A 19,862-nucleotide genomic window follows, 5' to 3' on the forward strand; every position below is an offset into this window, starting at 1 on the left:
TGTCGTCCCCTTCTCTTCCTGCCTTCAATCTTTCCCAGCATCAAGGTCTTTTCTGATGAGTCAGCTCTTCGCATCAGGTGGCCAAAGTATTGGAGTTTCAGCTTCAATATCAGTCCTTCCAATGAATATTCAGGATTTATTTCCTTTAGGATTGACTGGTTTGATCTCCTTGAAGTCCAAGGGACTCTCAAGAGTCTTCTCCAACACCATAGTATTAACATACTCATTGTTTTGTCATTGAAACCATGGAAAAGTTAAGGTGATCTGAAAAGCAAGTCAAGTGGAATTTAGTTTGTAGATATCACGTTCCAGGGGGCATCAGAAGCATCTGGACAACTTTGGAATTTTTGGTCTCTACTATAAGTGTCTGTAGCAGCAAGGTCTCATAGTATCGTGGTAGAGCAGTACAGGGAAGCCTGGCTGCACTCCATCGGGTTGCAAAGAGTAGGATATGACTGAGTGACGGAACAACAATTGAGTAGCCTAGCAGACCATTCCATGAAGAAACAATTTCCTTCTTAGGACTCACAAAAGTATTTAAACAATTTCAGAAATCTATGATTCTCTAAGTTTTGAGTAAGGTCATTTTTATAGGGGGCAAATTTTTGAAACCAGTAAGTAGGTAAACCTGAATTTTAAACATATGGGAACTGTGGATGTTTAAGCCAATATATTGGGCTTTCCAGGTTGTGTTAGCAGTAAAGAACCTGTCTGCCAATGCAGGAGACAGAAGAGACAAGGTCCAATCCCTCGGTTGGGAAGATCTCCAGGAGAAGGGCATGGCAATGCACTCCAGTATTCTTGCCTGGAGAATCCCATGCACAGAGGAGCCTGGTGGCTACAATCCTTAGGATCTCAAAGAGTCATACACGACTGAAGCAACCTGGCTCTCACACATGCAAGCCAATATATTGGAGCTTCCCAGGTGGTACAGTGGTAAAAAAAATCACCTACCAGTGTAGGAGTCACAGAAGACCACAGTTCAATCCCTGGGTCTGGGAGATCCTCTGGGGTGGGAAATGGAAACTCTTTCCAGTATTCTTGCCTGGGAAATCCCATGGACAAAGGAGACTGGTGGTCTATAGTCCATGGGGTCACAGAGAGTCAGACACTACTGTGAGCATACACACACAGATGAGGCAATATATTACTGAAGATAAAATTAAAATCTGGAGAAGTAATGTGATTTTTTTCCCCACTATTGCAAAAATAGACTCAAAGTTGAGATGCCATATTTGAGTGAATATTTATTCATTCTTCTTCCCATTCCCAACACATTGCTTAATAAAATATTTTCATTTCTTTCATGTATTCTAACTTAATTTTAGTAGAAATATATCTTTCTTCTCAGTTCTTTCTTAGTAATGAGGACATGTGGTCTCTCTGTGCTCTCTCTCTATGGGTGTGTGTGTATATATATATATGTGTGTGTGTGTGTGTGCTGTGCTGTGCTAAGTCACTTCAGTTGTGTCTGACTCTGTGCAACCCTATGGACTGGAGCCCTCCTGGCTCCTATGTCCATGGAATTGTCCAGGCAAGGATACTGGAGTGGATTATCATGCCCTCCTCCAGGAGATCTTCCCCACCCAGGAATAAAAACCAGTTCTCCTGCATTGCAGGCAGATTCTTTACTGTCTGAGCTATATATATATATTATATACATATATATATATATATACACATATATATATATACACACACATATATACTTACATATACATACATATATATATATACACATGACAATGTAAGTATATGCACACATATTCATATATATATATCAAAAGAACATAAACTTGAATAATGTCAGCCAATATTAAAACAGAAAATAGAATGGGTTATTGTTTTGTTTTCCTTTAACTATTAAGTAATAATATTTAAAAACATTGACCACTTAAGGAATTTCCTGGCAGTCCAGTGTTTAATACTCCATATTTTCATTGCCGAGGGCATAGGTTTGATCTCTATTCAGAGGACTAAGATCTCACAAGCCGTGAGCCAGGGCCAAGAAATATGAATAAAGACACAAAAAATTTGAACTACTCAAAGGAGTATTGGCAAAGAGAGAATTTATATGAAATCTGTTTTCTTTTTTTCTTTTCCACTTAAGATAAAACTGAAGACCATAAAGTTATATTTTGGAAGAAGGATACTTCCCTTGACAATGTGCTATAGAAAATGTTTTAAAGTGTCATTTTTATTTTGTACTGCTTATATATATATATTTTCTTTTTTTTTCTGAGAAGAAGGAAAAAACTGTGGGCTGGTAAATGCATTCATGCTTATTTTCAAGCCTTCACATGATTCAACATTGAAGATTATTTGATATGACTTATGAGAATAAAGAATTAATAATCATGGTAAATTGTAACATGCCTCATTCAAATCTAAGTGTATCAAGTTTGGTGTAAGCTAGTCAAGAGAAGAGTGCAAACCTTGCATTATTTCATTGATAACTTATACGAACAGTTTTAGGTATCACTGTGGTATTGGATCTTGAAAAAATTTTTATGAAACTTTAAACAAATTATTTGATCTGTGATGGAAACCCCAAAAACAATCCCTCAAAACATCATCTCCTTAAACTCAATTTAGAGGAATAATGCTTTAAAATATTTTAATTAACGCATTGTAGGAATAGACAGTAGGTGTTTAAATACAAATCATTAATACAATGGGTATTCTTATAAAGAGAATTTGTGAAAGGACAGTATCAGACATTACAAAAACATTTTGGTAACATTTTCCATGCAGTGAAACACATCAAATCATCGTTATTTTGAACTTCTACATTGTCGTAATAGAAATTTCAAATAAAGTCTAAAGAAGTTTTAAGGGGACTCTTAAATTCACTCTCATTTGTAGCTCAGTGAGCATAATTAAATGAAAATTGTGGGATTACCTCATTCTTCTGAGAAAAGAATAAAGAGGAAAATGAAATCTCCTTAAAAAGATATAAACTATTTTCTTCAAAAATGTATTAGATCATAATAGCCAAATTGTCCAGAATACTATTGAAAATCACCCACAAGACCAAGAACTAAAAAATCAAAACTTTAATGAGAAAAAGTCAACTGAGGCCAAGACTGAAACGAATCAGATGTTAGAATTATCTGATAAGGAACTGAAAATGTCACTGAAAAGTGTTCCAAAATTAATTACAAAGTATGTGAGTATGTGTAAGCAAATGAAAAAATGCAAAATATCTATAAACAAAACCCCAGAAGTTATTTAAAGAAAAAAAGAAAGAAAGAAAGAAGCAAATGGAAATTACAGAACTAAAACATAGTGTCAATTAAAAAAAATCACCTGATGTGCTCAACAGTAGATTGCATATAACAGAGGATATAAACAGTAAGCTTGGGGAGGAAAGAACAACAGAATTCATATAATCTGAAAAAACAAATGACAATACACTAAAAAAAGACAATATTAATATCATCAAGATATCAGAATTAGAACAGAATGAACATGGGTCTGAAAGGTTACTTGAAGGAGTAATTGCTGATAATTTCCCAAATTTGACAACACACTAATTCATAGATCCAAGATTTTAAATGAACCCCAAACAGAACAAATCACAAAACATCCCAGGCAGGACACAATATCATTAAATCCTTGAAAAGTAAAAAACAAAGAAAAAATAAAACACACATGCATGCATGCATGTGCTCAGTTGTGTCCTACACTGGCAGGGGATTGACAGACAGAGATAAATGGAATATTATTAATAGAGCAATCTCAATTCAAATTATAGAGGAGTTCTCTTCAAAATCTAGGAAGCCAGAAAAAATTGACACAATATTTTTAAGTGGTGAAAGAAATGTGCTGTCATCCATCCATAGATTCTGTGTCCACTGAAATATGCTTGAGAAATGAAGAGGAAACAGAAGCATTAAGATGAATATCAGCTCAGTTCAGTCTCTCAGTTGTGTCCGACTCTTTGCGACCTCATGAACTGCAACATGCCAGGATTTCCTGTCCATCACTATGATGAATATGACCTATCCTAGAGAATGTTCAATGTTCACTTGAAAAGAATATGCATTACACTGCTTTGGGATGGCATATTCTGTAAATGTCTAAGTTCATGTCATTTAAAGTTCATATCATTTAAAATACAATGTTTACTTACTGATTTTCTGTCTAGATTATTTATCCATTGATGAAAGAGGGGTACTGTAATCTCCTACTATTTTTATTTCTTTCTATAAGTCTGTTAATATTTGCTTTACATAGTTTGGTGTTCCTATGTTAGGATATATAAATATTTACAAATGTTATATGCTTCTGTTGTACCTTTTTTGTCTCCTATTACAGTTCTAATCTTAAAGCTTATCTATCCTGTCTGATATGAGGTGAAATCCCTTGTGGCTCAGACAGTAAAGAATATGCCTGCAATACAAGAGACTTGGCTATGTTTCATTCCTAGGTCAGGAAGATCCCCTGGAGAAGGAAATGGCTACCCACTCCAGTATTCTTTCTTGGAGAATTCCATTGACAGAGCAGCTTTGCAGTCTATAGTCCATGGGGTTGCAAAGAGTCAGACACGACTGAGTGACTAACACTTTCACAGTCCTAGTCTTAAAGCCTAACTCGTCTGATTGCTATCCCAGCTTTCTTATGGTTTCTGTTTCCATGGAGTATCTTTTTCCATCTCTTTGCTTTCATTCTATGTGTATCCTTAAAGCTGAAGAGAGTTTCTTATAGAAAGCATCATATTTTTGTGTTTTGACTTTTTAAAAATTCTTTCAGTCACTCTGATTTTTTATTGTAGAATTTATTTTGCTTACATGTAAAATGATTATTTATAGGTATAATTATTGTCATTTTGTTCATTGTTTCCTGAAAGTTTTCCAACTTTTTTTGTTCTTCTCTTGCTTTTTTTTTTTTTTTTTTGGTGGTTTGATAACTTACTTTAGTGGTATACTTACATTTTTTGGTCATTTTTTGTATATCTACTATAATTTTTTGCTTTGCGATTACCACATGGTTTACATGAAACATCTTAGCTTTACAACAGTCTATTTTAAGCTGATAACTTAATTATGAACGTATTCTAAAATTTTACAATTTTCTCCTAGTTTTCTCCTGCATCCACACTTTATAATTTTTTTTCACAATTTACATCTTTTCTGCTAGAATATCCATCAACAATTATTGTAATTGTAATTGTTTGTACTGCTCTTGTTTTATTCTGAATTTATCTGTATGTTTACCTTTGCCAGTGATATATTTCTTTTTCTATTTTTCTCATTTGAGCCCTTTCATTTTAGCTGAAAGAAGCTCATTTAAAATTTCTTGTAAGGTCAATTTTAGTGATGAACTCCTCAGCTTTTGCTTTTCTGGAAAACTCTACATTTCTCCTTGTATTCAGAAGAATAACTTTGCTAGGTAGAATGTTTTCAGTTGATGATTTCTTTTCTTTTCTTTTCTTTTCAGCTTTTTGAACATGTCATGCCAGTCCCTGTTGGTCTGCAAAGTTGCTGCTGACAAGTGTCCTCATAGTCCCCTGCACATAAGGTGTTGATTTTCTCTTGCTGCTTTCAAGGTTCTCTCTTTGCCTGTGATTTTTAATGATTCAGTGATAATATGTTTTGGAATGGGTGTATTTGGATTCATCTTATTTGGAAATTTTCTGGACTGCCTGTCTGTTTTCTCCCACAAGTTTGGGCATCATTCAGCCATTGTTTCTTCAAATAAACCTTCTGCCTCTTTCTCTCTCTTCTCATTCTGTAACTTGTACAGTGTGAATAGAGTTGACCATTGAATAACATGGGTTTGAGCTGAGTGAGTCCGCTAATAGGTGCAACTTTTCAACAGTAAACCTTACAGCATTATATATAGTCTGTGGTTGGTTGAATTCTCAGATGTGGTAAGATAATTCAGTCACCTAAAAATTGTATGCAGTTTTGACAGCACAGATGATTGGCACACATAATCCCCACGTTGTTCAAGAGTCAACTGCACTGGTATACTTAGGTTGGCCTATAACTACCTTAAGCTAGCTACCCTCTTCATTATTTTTTTCTCTTACCTCCTCTGATTGGATGAAATTCATAACCCTGTTTTGAAGTTTGCTGACTCTCTCTTTCACTTTATCTAGACTGCTGTTGAAACTCTGCTGTCAATTATTTGATGTCAATTATTACATTTATTAATGTGATGTACTATATTATGATTTCTTTTTGGCACTTTCTTATATTTTTATATTTTTGCTGAAATCCTTACTTTGTTCATGGATTATTCTCATGACCTCAGCACCTTGAAGTCTTTATGACCATTGTTTACAGCTGTTTATCAGATAAGATTTTAGTCTCTGTTTCACTAAGGTTTTTTTCTAGGGTTTTACACTGTTCTTTTGTTTGGAACATATTCCTTTTTTTTTTCATTTTGCTTGACTTCCCGTGTTGGTTTCTATGTATTAGGTGAAATAGCCGTATCAACCACTCTTGAAGGTGTAGCCTCTTGGAGGTGATGATCCTTATTGCTTGACCTTTGCCCTACCTGTTTGTCGTTTCTCAAACCTTAGTGAATGCCCAAGCGACCTTGTTTTTTTCTTAGTGATTCTCAGGAGATGAGGGTGTGCCAAGACTTGTCAGTGTCCCAAAGGTGAGAATCTCCATCAGAATCTAGATCTAGGCTGACTGGAAGCCACACCCTCAAGATCACTGCCTTTGTTTTCTGTTTGGTCTAGTCTGATACTGATGCTTTCTTTGCAATGTCTTTGAATTCTTCAGTTGCAGAATTTCTGTTTAGTTCTTTTAATGATTTCTATCTCTTTTCTAAATTTCTCATTTTGTTCATTTACTACTTTTCTGATTTTGTTGACATATTTATTGTTTTCTTGTAACTTATTGAATTTCCTCAAATATTTTTTGCATTCTGTATCAGCTAAGTCACAAAATTGCCCATCGTTGGGCTTGGCTAGGGAGATGTATTGTTATCTTTTGGTAATAGCATGCTTCTTTGATTCTCCATATTGCTTGTAGCTTTGTGTTGCCGCTTTTGCATTTGAAGTAGCAGTCACCTTCTCCAGTCTTTACTAGCTGCTTTCAGGTGGGCGATACTTTTTGTTGGCCCTGCTTTTATCTGGTGCTTACTCTAACCTTGTGTGGATAATCTGCTCCATGCTTCTTGCTCCCTCTAGTGGCAGAACCCTTAAGCTTGTAAATCTTTTGATCTACAGATCATCAGCTACTAAAAACCTCTCTTTTATCTTCCTGATGCTGAAGCTAGGGCTCATTTTTGTGATTTGTCTCTCTCCTGTAGATTCTGGCATGTTTTCGGAGAGCACTCCATGTCTACCAGAGCCGGTTCTCTTTCCAGCCTTGGGAAGTGCACACAAGAAACCAGCTATAGTGGTGAGGTTTCCCTCGCAGCTTATAAATAGTCTTCTTGATGGAGTCCTGAACACAGTCAACAAGACCTATGCCCTTTTAGTGCTTTCTGATCTGCTTATCTGCCTTCTTCCTGCCATGGAGGTCTCCCTTCAGTGCTCCAAGTGCTTTGACGGAGAACTGTTTCTTTAGCAGCATCCTACAAAGCCAGAGGAGCCTGGCACTCTCTCACTGGTTTCCTTTTCCCTGATGGAAGTCGATTGCTGGCTAGTTTAGCTCTATGTCCTATCAAACCGGGGTGGGGTGGTGCTGACAGAGTTCTTATCCAAAGGCTCTCCTGATGCTCATGTCTGTCCAAGTCAGCACTCTCCAGGTATTCCCTGACTGTGGCTAACTGTGGCTGAGGCTGCCTTATAGACTTCTGCTAGTTTTATAGCCTATACCAAGGTCTGGCTGCCTGTTACCCAAGGCATAGGTGGCTGAGTCTCTTTCTAGGTCCCTTCACATGTGCAGCTGGATCCCACTATTCCCGAAGGATCACTTTTGTTCATAAATAGATGCCAAATTGTAGTTATTAAAATGGGGGACAAAAAGTAGGGAAATCTTATGCTGACATCTCTCCAGAGACCAGTTTTAAGGGAGCAAAACAAAATTCAAAACACTGAAAATAATAATTCCATTTTGAGCAACTGAATATATGAATAAACGATAGATAGACCATTTATAAAAATAGAACTCCAACCCACAACCTGTGGCAACCAGCCCAGGAAACCAACCCATTAGCTGCAGTAACCAACCCAGGATGTCAGCCTCCTATCTATGTCAGTCTTGTGGGAAGTCAGAACAAGAACATTGTCTCTAGTAACAATCCAGGAAATCAAACAATAACTCCAGTAACAACTGGCTCAGGATGGCCAGAATTTGATTAATAATTGACAGCTTCTCTAATTTTTGTCTCCACTTTCAACTGAGGACCAAATAGAAAAAGACAAATATGCGTTCTTGCCCCGTCACATAATCAAATAGAAAGCCTCCTTTCTGCTTAGCTTTCCTACCACTTCCCCATGGAAACAGCCTCCAGTCAGGGCATACTTGAAGCCTTCCCTCACTCTTCTGACTTCTCTTGGATCTCTGCCAAAACACAAGGGACAGTGGCTGACTTCATTGCTACAGCACTTTGAATAAATAACCCTCCCTTGTTCTTGTTTGATCGTTGCTTGTTTTTACAATTTCTCTTTCAAAAAAAAAAAAAAGAACAACACAAAAATCATGCAGGAAAGAGAGCTTTTGCCTATATCTATATAATTTTTTGTAGATAGTAGTTTTTTACCTATAGTTTTGTTTTTTTTGTTTTTTTTTACCTATCTCTATATAAAAAATAAAAGAGCTTTGATGTTGTCAGAAATTCCCTAACCATCCAGTGGTTAGGATTCTGCTTTCACTGCTGAGGGGTTGGATTCAATCCCTGGTTAGGGAACTAAGATCCTGCAAGACATGTTCCTAAAATTATAAAACAAACAAACAAACTCAAGTGCCTTAACAAAAAGAACTTAGGTGTTGTCTAGAACTGTCCACAGATTAGCTCCAAGACATCTGATGATCTTTTAAGACTCAAAATGCATTGCTCAACAGGGACAACTTCTTATGCTTCCAGTAATGTGAAGAATTGGTTGGTATCATGAGAGTAAGACTGTGTGTGCAACAGTGTGTACTAATGTAGAATCATTCCATACTCTCTGTGTTATTTATTGTCATTTATCCTTGCACATATTTATTAAAAGTTATGTACTAAGTATCCTCTTTGAATATGATAGAGGTGTGCCACTATTGATTTAGTGGCAAACAGGAACACAATTTAACTTCTTAGATACAGACCTCCAGCTCCAGGACAGGGGAAAATATTGAATTGAAAGTAATCTAGAATTTCAGTCCCACTACTAAATTTATGTGCAAATTTCTCCCCAATGATCCCAATTATAAGACCTGAAAGGGTACTCATATATGACCAAAGGTTTACCCCAAGTTCAGCTTTGACCCACAGACTGCAAAGGAATCTGAGATCACACTGCATTTGATTGAGGCAATAATTTCTGAAAAAGCCAGGAACACTGAAATGCAAGACAATTTAAAACTGAAAGAGATGATGGGCGTTTTTCTGGGACAAAATGAGAGAAGTGGGTTACAGATAAGTGGTTTAGGTGACTCAGATGAGCTGTCAACAAGGAACACAAACCCTTAGAGACCAGAGTGGAATGCAGCCCTTTGATAGGATGGAGTGTTATAGATGCTTCAAAAAAGGAAACGGTAGGTCCAAAGTACATACTTTTTGGAATGAATTAAACAGGAGTTGCATCAAAAATCTACATCTCCTTCTTAGAAACAAATTGAGCTATAAGTAGCTGCAGTGCAGCCTTCTAATTGTAACTCTGATGTTAAATACTCACTGACCTTAAAAGAATTAAGTGAACTTCACAGACCTTACATGAGTTACTGATTGATACACTGGAAAGATCAGAGACAGAGAAGTTTAGACATCATTTGTTCAGTCCATGATTGGACATTAAATGTCACCTTATTTCAAGTCTCTGCACTTCAGCTTTGTCATTTGCAGAAGAAAGGGGATGTCTTCCAGCCTCAGTGAGGAGTGGCGATGGTGGCAATGAACCACAGGCATGATGTGCGGGCAGCTCACACAAGGCTGTAGGGATGACCGGACGTGATGATTATCATTTAAATGATGACTTAGGATGGAGACTGTTCAGGTCACTTATGAGTCCAGGTTCTTGGATTTATGGGCTTCCCGGGTGATGATAGTGGTAAAAGAACCAGCCTGCAATGCAGGAGACATAAGAGGCACGGGTTCCATCCCTGGGTCATGAAGACCCATGGAGAAGTGAATGGCAACCCACTCCAGTATTCTTGTCTGGAGAATCCCATGGACAGAGGAGCCTCGTGGGTGACAGACCATGTGGTCACAAAGAGTCAGACAAGACTGAAGCGACTTAGCACACACTCATTTGGGTTTAAGATGTGGACAAAAGAAAGAGGGAGGCGGGGCTAAGATGGCGGAGGAATATGACGGGGAGACCACTCTCTCCTCCACAAATTTATCGAAAGAACATCTGAACGCTGAGCAAACTTCACAAAACTACTTCTGAAGGGTGGCAGAGGACGTCAGGCTTCCACAAAGACAGCGCATTATCTTCAAAAGAGGTAGGAGAAATTATAAAAGATAAAAAGAGAGACAAAAGAGTTAGGGACGGAGACCCATCCCGGGGAGGGAGTCGTAAAAGAGGAGAAATTTCCAAGCACCAGGAAACCCTCTCACCGGCGGGTGTGGGGGAAGATTTCTTATCTCGGAGGGCAACGTAACTGGGAGGAAAAAATAAATAAAACCCACAGATTACGTGCCTAAAGCAACTCCCAGCAAAGAACCCCAGACGCTCGCATCATCCGCCACCAGCAAGTGGGGGCTGAACGGAGAGGAGCGGGCGGCACTGCCTAGGGTAAGGACCGGGCCCGAGTGCCCTGAGGGCAATCTGAGGGAGCTAACGTGAGATAGTAACCTAAACTGTGGGACAGCCAGAGAGAGAGAACTATCCCACGAAAAGCCCAACTCTAAGGCACTGCCGGCCCGCTCACAGAACAAAGGACTGAGCGATACCAGAGGAGAGCTAGCCGGCTGCGGACCGCCCCATCCCCCGCCGGACACAGCGGGCAGGCGGGGCCACCCAGAGCTGGAAAGGGGCAAACTCGGCCCCAGAGAGGGCACCCCCTACCAAACTGCAAACAGGCTCCCAGTTTCTAAGCAAAGACAGCCTGAGATCCCAGAGGGTCGACAGCCGCCGGGAAGGTCGTAGCCAGAGACCAGTTCCCCAGAACCGACACAAAGCACACCGGAGCCGGGCGCGCCCGTAAACCGAGGCGGGGACCAGGGAGGTGATAAGCCGCACCGCCCCAACAGGGGAGAGCGCCCTCGCCAAACTCCTGGCCGCCTGGGCAGCTCCGACCGGGAACGGCACAAGCCGTGGGCGAAACCGAGTCTGCGCCTTTGTGGAGTAACCGGGAGCCTGAACTTGAGCGGCTTAGACCTGGGAAGTGCACGCATCTCAGGGCCCACTCCCCGGCCGAGTAACCTGAAGCCTGAGCAGGGTAGACGGGGAAAGCACACACGCCGTGAGCGGGGGCGAACCCAGTGCGGCCGAGACACTGCGAGCTCACCACACACACGCCAGGTTTGCAGTGTTCCTTCCTCCCCACAGCACGATTGAACAAGCGTACCTAAAGAGATCACCTCCACCCCTTTGTTGCAGGGCGGAAATTAGATACTGAATACATATACATATACATAGTATCGATAGAATATATATTTCATAGAATCTTAACAGTTACTGCAACAGGATTCTCCATTGATAACCACTCAGGCAGTGGGAATAAAGAAGAAATAGTTTTATAAATTCTTTTTAAAAGATGCTAATGCATGACATGTAAATTTTACATGTAAATTATCTCCTACTGTAAACACCATTATTACAAAAAAATATTAATACATAGTCAGTTCCACTCCCACATGCAGGCTGCCCTTGGCAGAATGGACTGAGAATGGTCATCCAGTTTGGGCCTTACCTCTTACTTTTTTAAGGGCAAGTCACTTAACCTTTCTATGCCTCTGGAATTTTATCTCTAATCTGGAGAAAGAAGCATCTCAGAGATTTCTTTATATGTGCGTGTATATGTGTGTGTGTGCACATGCATATTTAAACAAGCATTTTCTATATTTAATGGGAGTTCAAACTGAGTGGTAAAGTGACTTTCCCAAGTCAGAGCATGTTGGCTCATTCAGTCAATAAATGAATACCAACTTTCTGCCAGATCTTTTATGGAGATGAAAGAAACGCAGTTCTGCCTTCCAGGACACTTGGTGCAGTTGTGTTTTGAGGTCAGATCACTCACACACACAGCAGAACTGTGCATCCGTACTGTCAGCATTCTCTTTTGGGCAAATAGTGCAGCTCTTTAGAGATGGATCACTTTTTAGTTGACTGTGTGTCCTTCTGTCTTTCAGTTTCTTATCTGTCTGTCCATCCAAGTCTAGCAGGTTCTATTTTTTCATTTATTGAAGCATAGTAGATCTACAATGTTGTGTTAGTTTCTGGTGTACAGCAAAGTGATTCTGATACTCTTTTTCAGATTCTTTCCCATTAATGTTTATTACAAGATATTGAATGTATTCCCCTGGGCTATATAGCAAGTTTTGTTGTTTATATATTTTATATATAGTTGTGTGTATCTTTTAGTCCCACAGCTCCTAATTTATCCATCCTTTTTGGTAGCCATAGCTTTTTTTTTCTATATCTTTGAGTCTGTTTCTGTTCTGTAAATAAGTTCATTTGTAGATTATTTTTGATTCCACATATAAGGATGTTCGTTGATGGATTTTAGCTCTGTTGAAAATGGCCCATGGTGGTGGTGATGATGGTGGTAATAGCACTACTTATGGTGGGCATAAATGGCACTTTTTGACCCCACTTTACCTTTATCCTCATAACAACATGTGAAGTAGTTTCTGGCATTAATCCCATTTTACTGATGAAAAATCTAAGATTCAAGTTCACAAAGTTAGTAATTGCTAGAGTCAGGATTCAAACCTCACTAGACTGACCTCAGAGCCCACACACCAGGGTGACCCAAACTGGAATCCTCAAGTCATCAGCGGAGAGTAATCTGGAAGCCTGGCAGGAACATAATTTCAGGAGCCCTGATCCAACCTGCTGAATAAATAAATAACATTGCTGGGGTTTGGTGCCCCAAAGGGAACCCAACAAGTTCACCATGTGATTCCCAAGCAGATCAAAGCCCAAGAGTCACTGCCCTGACCCATTGGTGACTGAGTCAGCTTAGAATCCAGGCACCTGTGACTCTGTCCTTGGCTTGCAAGCTGCATAATCATCATCTTTAAGCACAACCCCTGGGCTAAGTCTCCACCTCTCAACCAGAACAGTGAAGGTTTCTAATCGAACAGTCGTGCTCAAACTCAGAAAGATTTGTAAAGATAAATTGAGGTGATATATTCAATCTAGTTAACTTTATATCCCATCAATGTAAAACACACAATTATATGCTTACAGTATTATTATAGATCATCAATACACAGTGATTATTATTTGCAGTTTAGCTTAAGGAAGTACAGCTTTAGCAACCTCCTCTCCTTCACCATTGCAACTCTTTTCTGGGATCTCTTCTTCATATTTTGTCCCCTTTTGATAATAACGGTCCCCAAAAACTTATTGACAGTTGCTCTCATGTGACATTTAAACATATACTGCCTTAGGTTTGTTTTTGTGTGTGCTGCTTCTTATTCTAGGTTGTAACTCTATTGAGATCTCTTTAAGAATTAGAATAGCATTTTCCAATTGCTTGCAAGAATGGATATGAATAATAAATAAGAAAATAAAGTGATTAAAATATGCCTTACAGGAGGCATTAAAGTGATGCCTTATTAAAAAATACTGCTTTGTCTGTTTCCCTCATGATGGAATGAATGAATTAGGCACAGGAAAAACTGACTGAAGTCCATTGAGTGTTAGTAAAGTGGAAAGGTCTATGGACAACTGAATTATTTCTCATAAATGAACAGAGCTTATTAACTATGACAAACCCATTTTCAAAGTCATTTATAAAACTCCTAAGAGGGTGAAGTTGCATCACATCTATTTTCATTTCTAATATGGGGCATGTTTTCTCAACAATGGTCTAATAATTCAACATGTGATGTTAGCAGTTTTTATCCTCTGTGTAGTAGAAAGCATTACCATTGGACCCCAAAGAGTCATGAAGTTCTTAGCTTAGTAGAAGAATTTCAGAGAAAGCCTCTGACAATACTTTATACCTCTCGTTATTACTTAACTGAGAATTATCAAAATGTTTAGAGTTGATTATTTCATATTATTGTAGGACTTTATCACTAGCTAAGGTGTAAAATAGTGCTGATAGTACTGAGGAAGTGCATTATATAATAAGAATATTTGATATAAAAGTTACTAAATATTTAGTTATTTGGAAGTAAAACTGAAGTGAATACCACAAGTGAAGGAATTTATGGGAACGAGGCAATCTAATACTATTACCTTGCAAATGAATTAATCCAGGTTAAAGAATTTTTATCATGTAGGTAGTGAAGGCTAATCTTTTGTTCACTGTTTAGTCAGGCATCACTGTATGCCACACTTCCCCGGTGGCTCAGATGGTAAAGAACCCACCTGCAATGCAGGAGGCCCAGGTTTGATCCCTGGGTAGAGAAGCTCCTCTGGAGAAGGAAATGGCAACCCACCCCAGTATTCTTGCCTGGAGAATTCTATGGACAGAGGAGCATGGTGAGCTACAGTCAATGGGGTCATAGGAGTTGGACACAACTAACACACACATACATGCTACCGTATGCTACAAAGGTAGGATACAAAAAGGCATTAGATACACTTTCTTAAAAGGAGATCAAGATACAGCTATGATTTGAAGATAGAAATTTCTGAGTTAAAGCATATCAATGGTTCAGTTCAGTTGCTCAGTTGTGTTTGACTCTTTGCAACCCCATGGACTGCAGCATGCCGGGCTTCCCTGTCCATCACCAACTCCCGCAGCTTACTCAAACTCATTGAGTAAGTTATCCCATCCAACCATCTCATCCTCTGTCATCCCCTTCTCCTCCTACCTTCAATCTTTCCCAGCATTAGGCTTTTCCAAGGAATCAGCTCTTCGTATGAGGTGGCCAAAGTATTGGAGTTTCAGCTTCAGCATCAATCCTTCCAATGAATATTCAGGACAGATTTCCTTTAGGATTGGCTGGTTTGATCTCCTTGCAATCCAAGGGACTCTCAGGTTTCTCCAATACCACAATTCAAAAACACCAATTCTTTATCAACTTTCTTTATCATCCAACTCTCACATCCATACTTGACGACTGGGAAAACCATGACTTTGACTAGACGGGCCTATGTTGACAAAGTAATGTCTCTCTTTTTAATATGTTATCTAGGTTGGTCATAGCTTTTCTTCCAAGGAGCAAATATCTTTTAATTTCATTGCTGCAATCACCATCTGCAGTGAATTTGGAACCCAAGAAAACAAATCTGTCACTGTTTCCATTGTTTCCCCATCTATTTGCTGTGAAGTGATGGGATTGGATGCTGTGATCTTTGGTTTTTGAATGTTGAGTTTTAAGCCAGCTTTTTCACTCTCCTCTTTCACTTTCATCAAGAGGCTCTTTAGTTCTTCTTCACTTTCTGCCATGAGGGTGGTGTCGTCTGCATATCTGAGGTTATTGATATTTCTCCTGGCAATCTTGATTCCAGCTTGTGCTTCATCCAGCCTGGCATTTCTCCTGATGTACTCTGCATATAAGTTAAATAAGCAGGGTGACAATATACAGCCTTGATGCACTCTTCTCTTAATTTGGAACCAGCCTGTTTTTACATGTCTGATTCTAACTGTTGCTTCTTGACCTGCATACAGATTTCTTAGGAGGTGGTCTGGTATTCCGTATCTTGAAGAATTTTCCACAGTTGTTGAGTGTCTCCTGTGGAGGTACAGTTCAGCAGGGGCCTGCCACAAGGACAGGGCTCTGGGTGCAGGACACCTGGTCACTCCACCATAGAGCTGCCAAGCAGATGACCCACAAACTGCAGAACAGTTATACCGAAGAAAGTCTCGTACTGTTAAGAAAATTCTAGGACCCATAGCAGATTTCCCAACCTGGGGATCTGGCAAAGGGACTGAGAACCCCCAGAGAATTTGACTTTGGAGGTGAGTAAGATTTGATTACAGAACTTACATGGGACTGGGGAAACAGACTCTTGGAGGGCACAAACAAAACCTCGTGTGCACCAGGACCCAGGAGAAAGGAGCAATGGCTCCATGAAAGACTGACCCAAGCTTGCTTTTGAGTGTCCAGGAGTCTCTGGCGGAGGCGTGGGTCAGTGGTTGCCTGCAGCAGGGTACAGGGCACTGAGTGTGGCAGAGTGAACACAGGACCTTGCGAAGGATGTCGCCATTACCTTCATTACCTCCACCATAGTTTTGCCTTGAATGAAACAACAGGGAGGGAACACAGCCCCGCCCATCAAACAGAAAATTGGATTAAAGATTTACTGAGCACTGCCCTGCCCATCAGAACAAGACCCAGTTTCCCCCACAGTCAGTCTCTCCTAATAGGCAGCTTCCATAAGCCTCTTATCCTTTTCCATCAGAGAGCAGACAGAATGAAAACCGCAATCACAGGAAATGAATCAAACAGATCACATGGACCACAGCCTTATCTAACTCAATGAAACTATAGCAATGTTAAATAAACTGATAAGCTGTTATGTTGCTGTTGTTGATGAAAAATCTACTTATGAAATGAACCACATGCAAAATTAAAATCACCAATAAAAACAGAAACAGAATTTTCAAAAAAGGAAGACACCTTCATTTTCATTTAACAAAACCTAGGTGTTCTTGAAGATATAAAGGATGTCTCAGGAAGTAGAATCAGTCTTTAAGAAGCTATGGCAACAAGGTTACAGGGGTTGCCTAGGAACAGGGTTCAGTTCACATGTCGTGTGTGAGTGGCTGGACATTGATAGAATGGTTCACAGCCTCTCTGCTTCCCTGACAAAGCTGGATAAACTGCCCTATTCCCACTTTGGCTAAGAGTTTGTAAGTCTGGCAGTCCTGCTGTTCCATGAGAGCCAGCAGTAGATGTGCTGGCATCATTTGATCTGATTTCATTCACAAAAGAGGATGAATGTTAAATGAGAAAAAGGTGAAGGACAGTGACTGAAAGTATGTCAGCATTTCAGGGGTGGAAGGGAAAGCGCCTCAAATGAATACACATTTAATACATATTAACTGTCTTCCTCTGTGACTATGATACCTTGTTAGCTGAAGTACTTAAAGATTTATAATCTGTATTGATGTATTAGTTTGCATTTTTTGAATTTGTATATACTCAATTTATTTAATAAGAATTTAAGTTAATAGAAGTCATATTTAGTGTACACTTGTGGCACGATCCTTCACATCCTTAATAAATGCTTACTAATTGACTAATTTTAACTTTTTCCTCTAATGTGAATGGTTAAAAAAGGTTTTCTTAAAAAAGGTCAAGTTAGCTACAAAGATAGGAGTTTATTTACTTGGAGGAATTATAGCCTTTTGGAGTGTCATAATGATTTTCAAAAAAAAGTTACTCAAGTCTCCTCTAATTGACATATTTTCAACAAAAATACACATAATCTTTAAAATTTTCCAAAGTATAAGTCCCAGAATATGGTCAGAGGCAATTCTCAATCATTCCAATTAATTAATGAATTTTGATGCTAATATTTTTAATTTTTTAAAGAAAATTATTCTGCCATGGTTTAACACATGCGTCAAGAGATTTAACTACAATTTCAGATTTCATTCAAGGATGACTCCAGTCTTTCATGGCTAAGAAATTCTGTGAAAAGTCACCTAACATACAAAGGTCACTAATTTCTAATAGGAACTATGAACATCAACTTATAACTTTGACCTCCAGTGACTCAAGATATGTCAAGTGGATACTGGGCACAAAGTAGTATAGTGGGCTATTTCTAAGTCAGTTTTTCTTCATTCTATTAATTGGACAGTTTGTCTCCAGAAGGAGAGAAAGATACAAAATTTTCACATTGAGGAATTTGATTTTAGATTAATGGAGGCTCTCATACAGACTATGAACTAGCAGTCTATTATTAAAACTATCTATTATTTAAACCCTTTATAAGTTGATTTACTTACTTGTACAATGGGAATGAATAACAATATCTAACATTAGGAGCTTCTGCAAAAATTAGAGATTGTGAATGCTGAGTATTTATTATAGAGATTGGAACATGGTAAGAATATAGTAAATGATCATATTTTGGTTATAGTTTTGTTTTCCCTATTTTCATTTTCCTTGTTAAGCTAGTTTATGAATTAGGCATAGCTTTGAATATTAACGAGTACTGTTGATTTATAATGCTGTGTTAGTTTCAGGTGTACATCAGTGGAATTTTTTCAACTTATTGGAAATACAAAAATAACATTTCAGTCTAAGCAGTGATGGATTTGAGCTTGTCAACATACTTTTTCTTTTTTTAGACTTTGCAAAAATACAGTGGTTAGATACTTTATTCTACAGTGGTTAAGAGTTCAGCTTTTGAGCCAGACAGACATGGGTTTGGCCCAGCTTTATCATCGACTTGTGTGGTAGAGTACAATTTCTAAAACATCACTTTAGAGTAAAACTGGGGAAATTTGAATAGATGGGTATATTGCATCCATATCCATATTCTCAGTTCAGTTCAGTTCAGTTGCCCAGTTGTGTCCAACTTTTTGCAACCCCATGGACTTCAGCACACCAGGCCTCCCTGTCCATCCCAACTCCCGGAGTTTATCCCAACTCCCGGAATTTACTCCAACTCTTGTCCATTGAGTCGGTGATGCCATCCAACCACCTCATCCTCTGTAGGCCCCTTCTCCTCCCAGCTTCAATCTTTCCCAGCATCAGGGTTTTTTCAAATAAGTAAGTTCTTCGCATCAGGTGGCCAAGGTATTGGAGTTTCAGGTTCAGCATCAGTCCTACCAATGAACACCCAGGACTGATCTCCTTTAGGATGGACTGGTTGGATCTCCTTGCAGTCCAAGGGACTCTCAAGAGTTTTCTCCAACACCACAGTTCAAAAGCATCAATTCTTCAGTGCTCAGCTTTCTTTATAGTCCAACTATCACAGCCATTCATGACTACCAGAAAAACCATAGCTTTGACTAGACGGACCTTTGTTGGAAAAATAATGTCTCTGCTTTTTAATATGGTGTCTAGGTTGGTCATAACTTTTCTTCCAAGGAGTGAGTGTCTTTTAATTTAATGGCTGCTGTCACCATCTGCATTATTTTGAGATGATACCTTTGGAGATAGCTGGATAAAGAACACATGGGATCTCTCTGTATTATTTTGCAGCTCTGAGAGTACCTACACTTATCCCAAAAATTTTAATTAAAAATGTCTAAAACACTGTCCTCTTGTCCCATATGTTCTTCCAGACATGTAACAATAGACAGAGTCTATTTCCTCTTCCCCTGAACCAGAGAGAGATGTTATAACCACATTGCTGAACAGAACGTGGCAGAAGAGATATTGTATGACATCCAATGCCATTTAAAAAAAACAAATTTATTCGAGTACTGTTGATTTATAATGCTGTGTTAGTTTCAGGTGTACAGCAAAGTGATTCAGTTATATATATGTGTGTGTGTGTGTGTGTGTGTGTGTGTACCTATATTCATTCTTTTTCAAATTCTTTTCCCTTATAGGCTATTACAAAATAATAAGTAGAGTTCCCTGTGCTGTATAGTAGGTCCTTGTTGTTTATCTATTATATATATATAGTAGTGTGTATACGTTAATCCCAAATTCCTAATTTACCCTCCCCTGCCACCCGCCATTATTTTCTAAGTCTGTCAGTCTGTTTATGTTTTGTA

Source organism: Giraffa tippelskirchi, chromosome 3 (genome assembly GCF_054371585.1).
Source record: "Giraffa tippelskirchi isolate mGirTip1 chromosome 3, T2T-mGirTip1v1.2.pri, whole genome shotgun sequence".
Classification (NCBI taxonomy): Eukaryota; Metazoa; Chordata; class Mammalia; order Artiodactyla; family Giraffidae; genus Giraffa; species Giraffa tippelskirchi.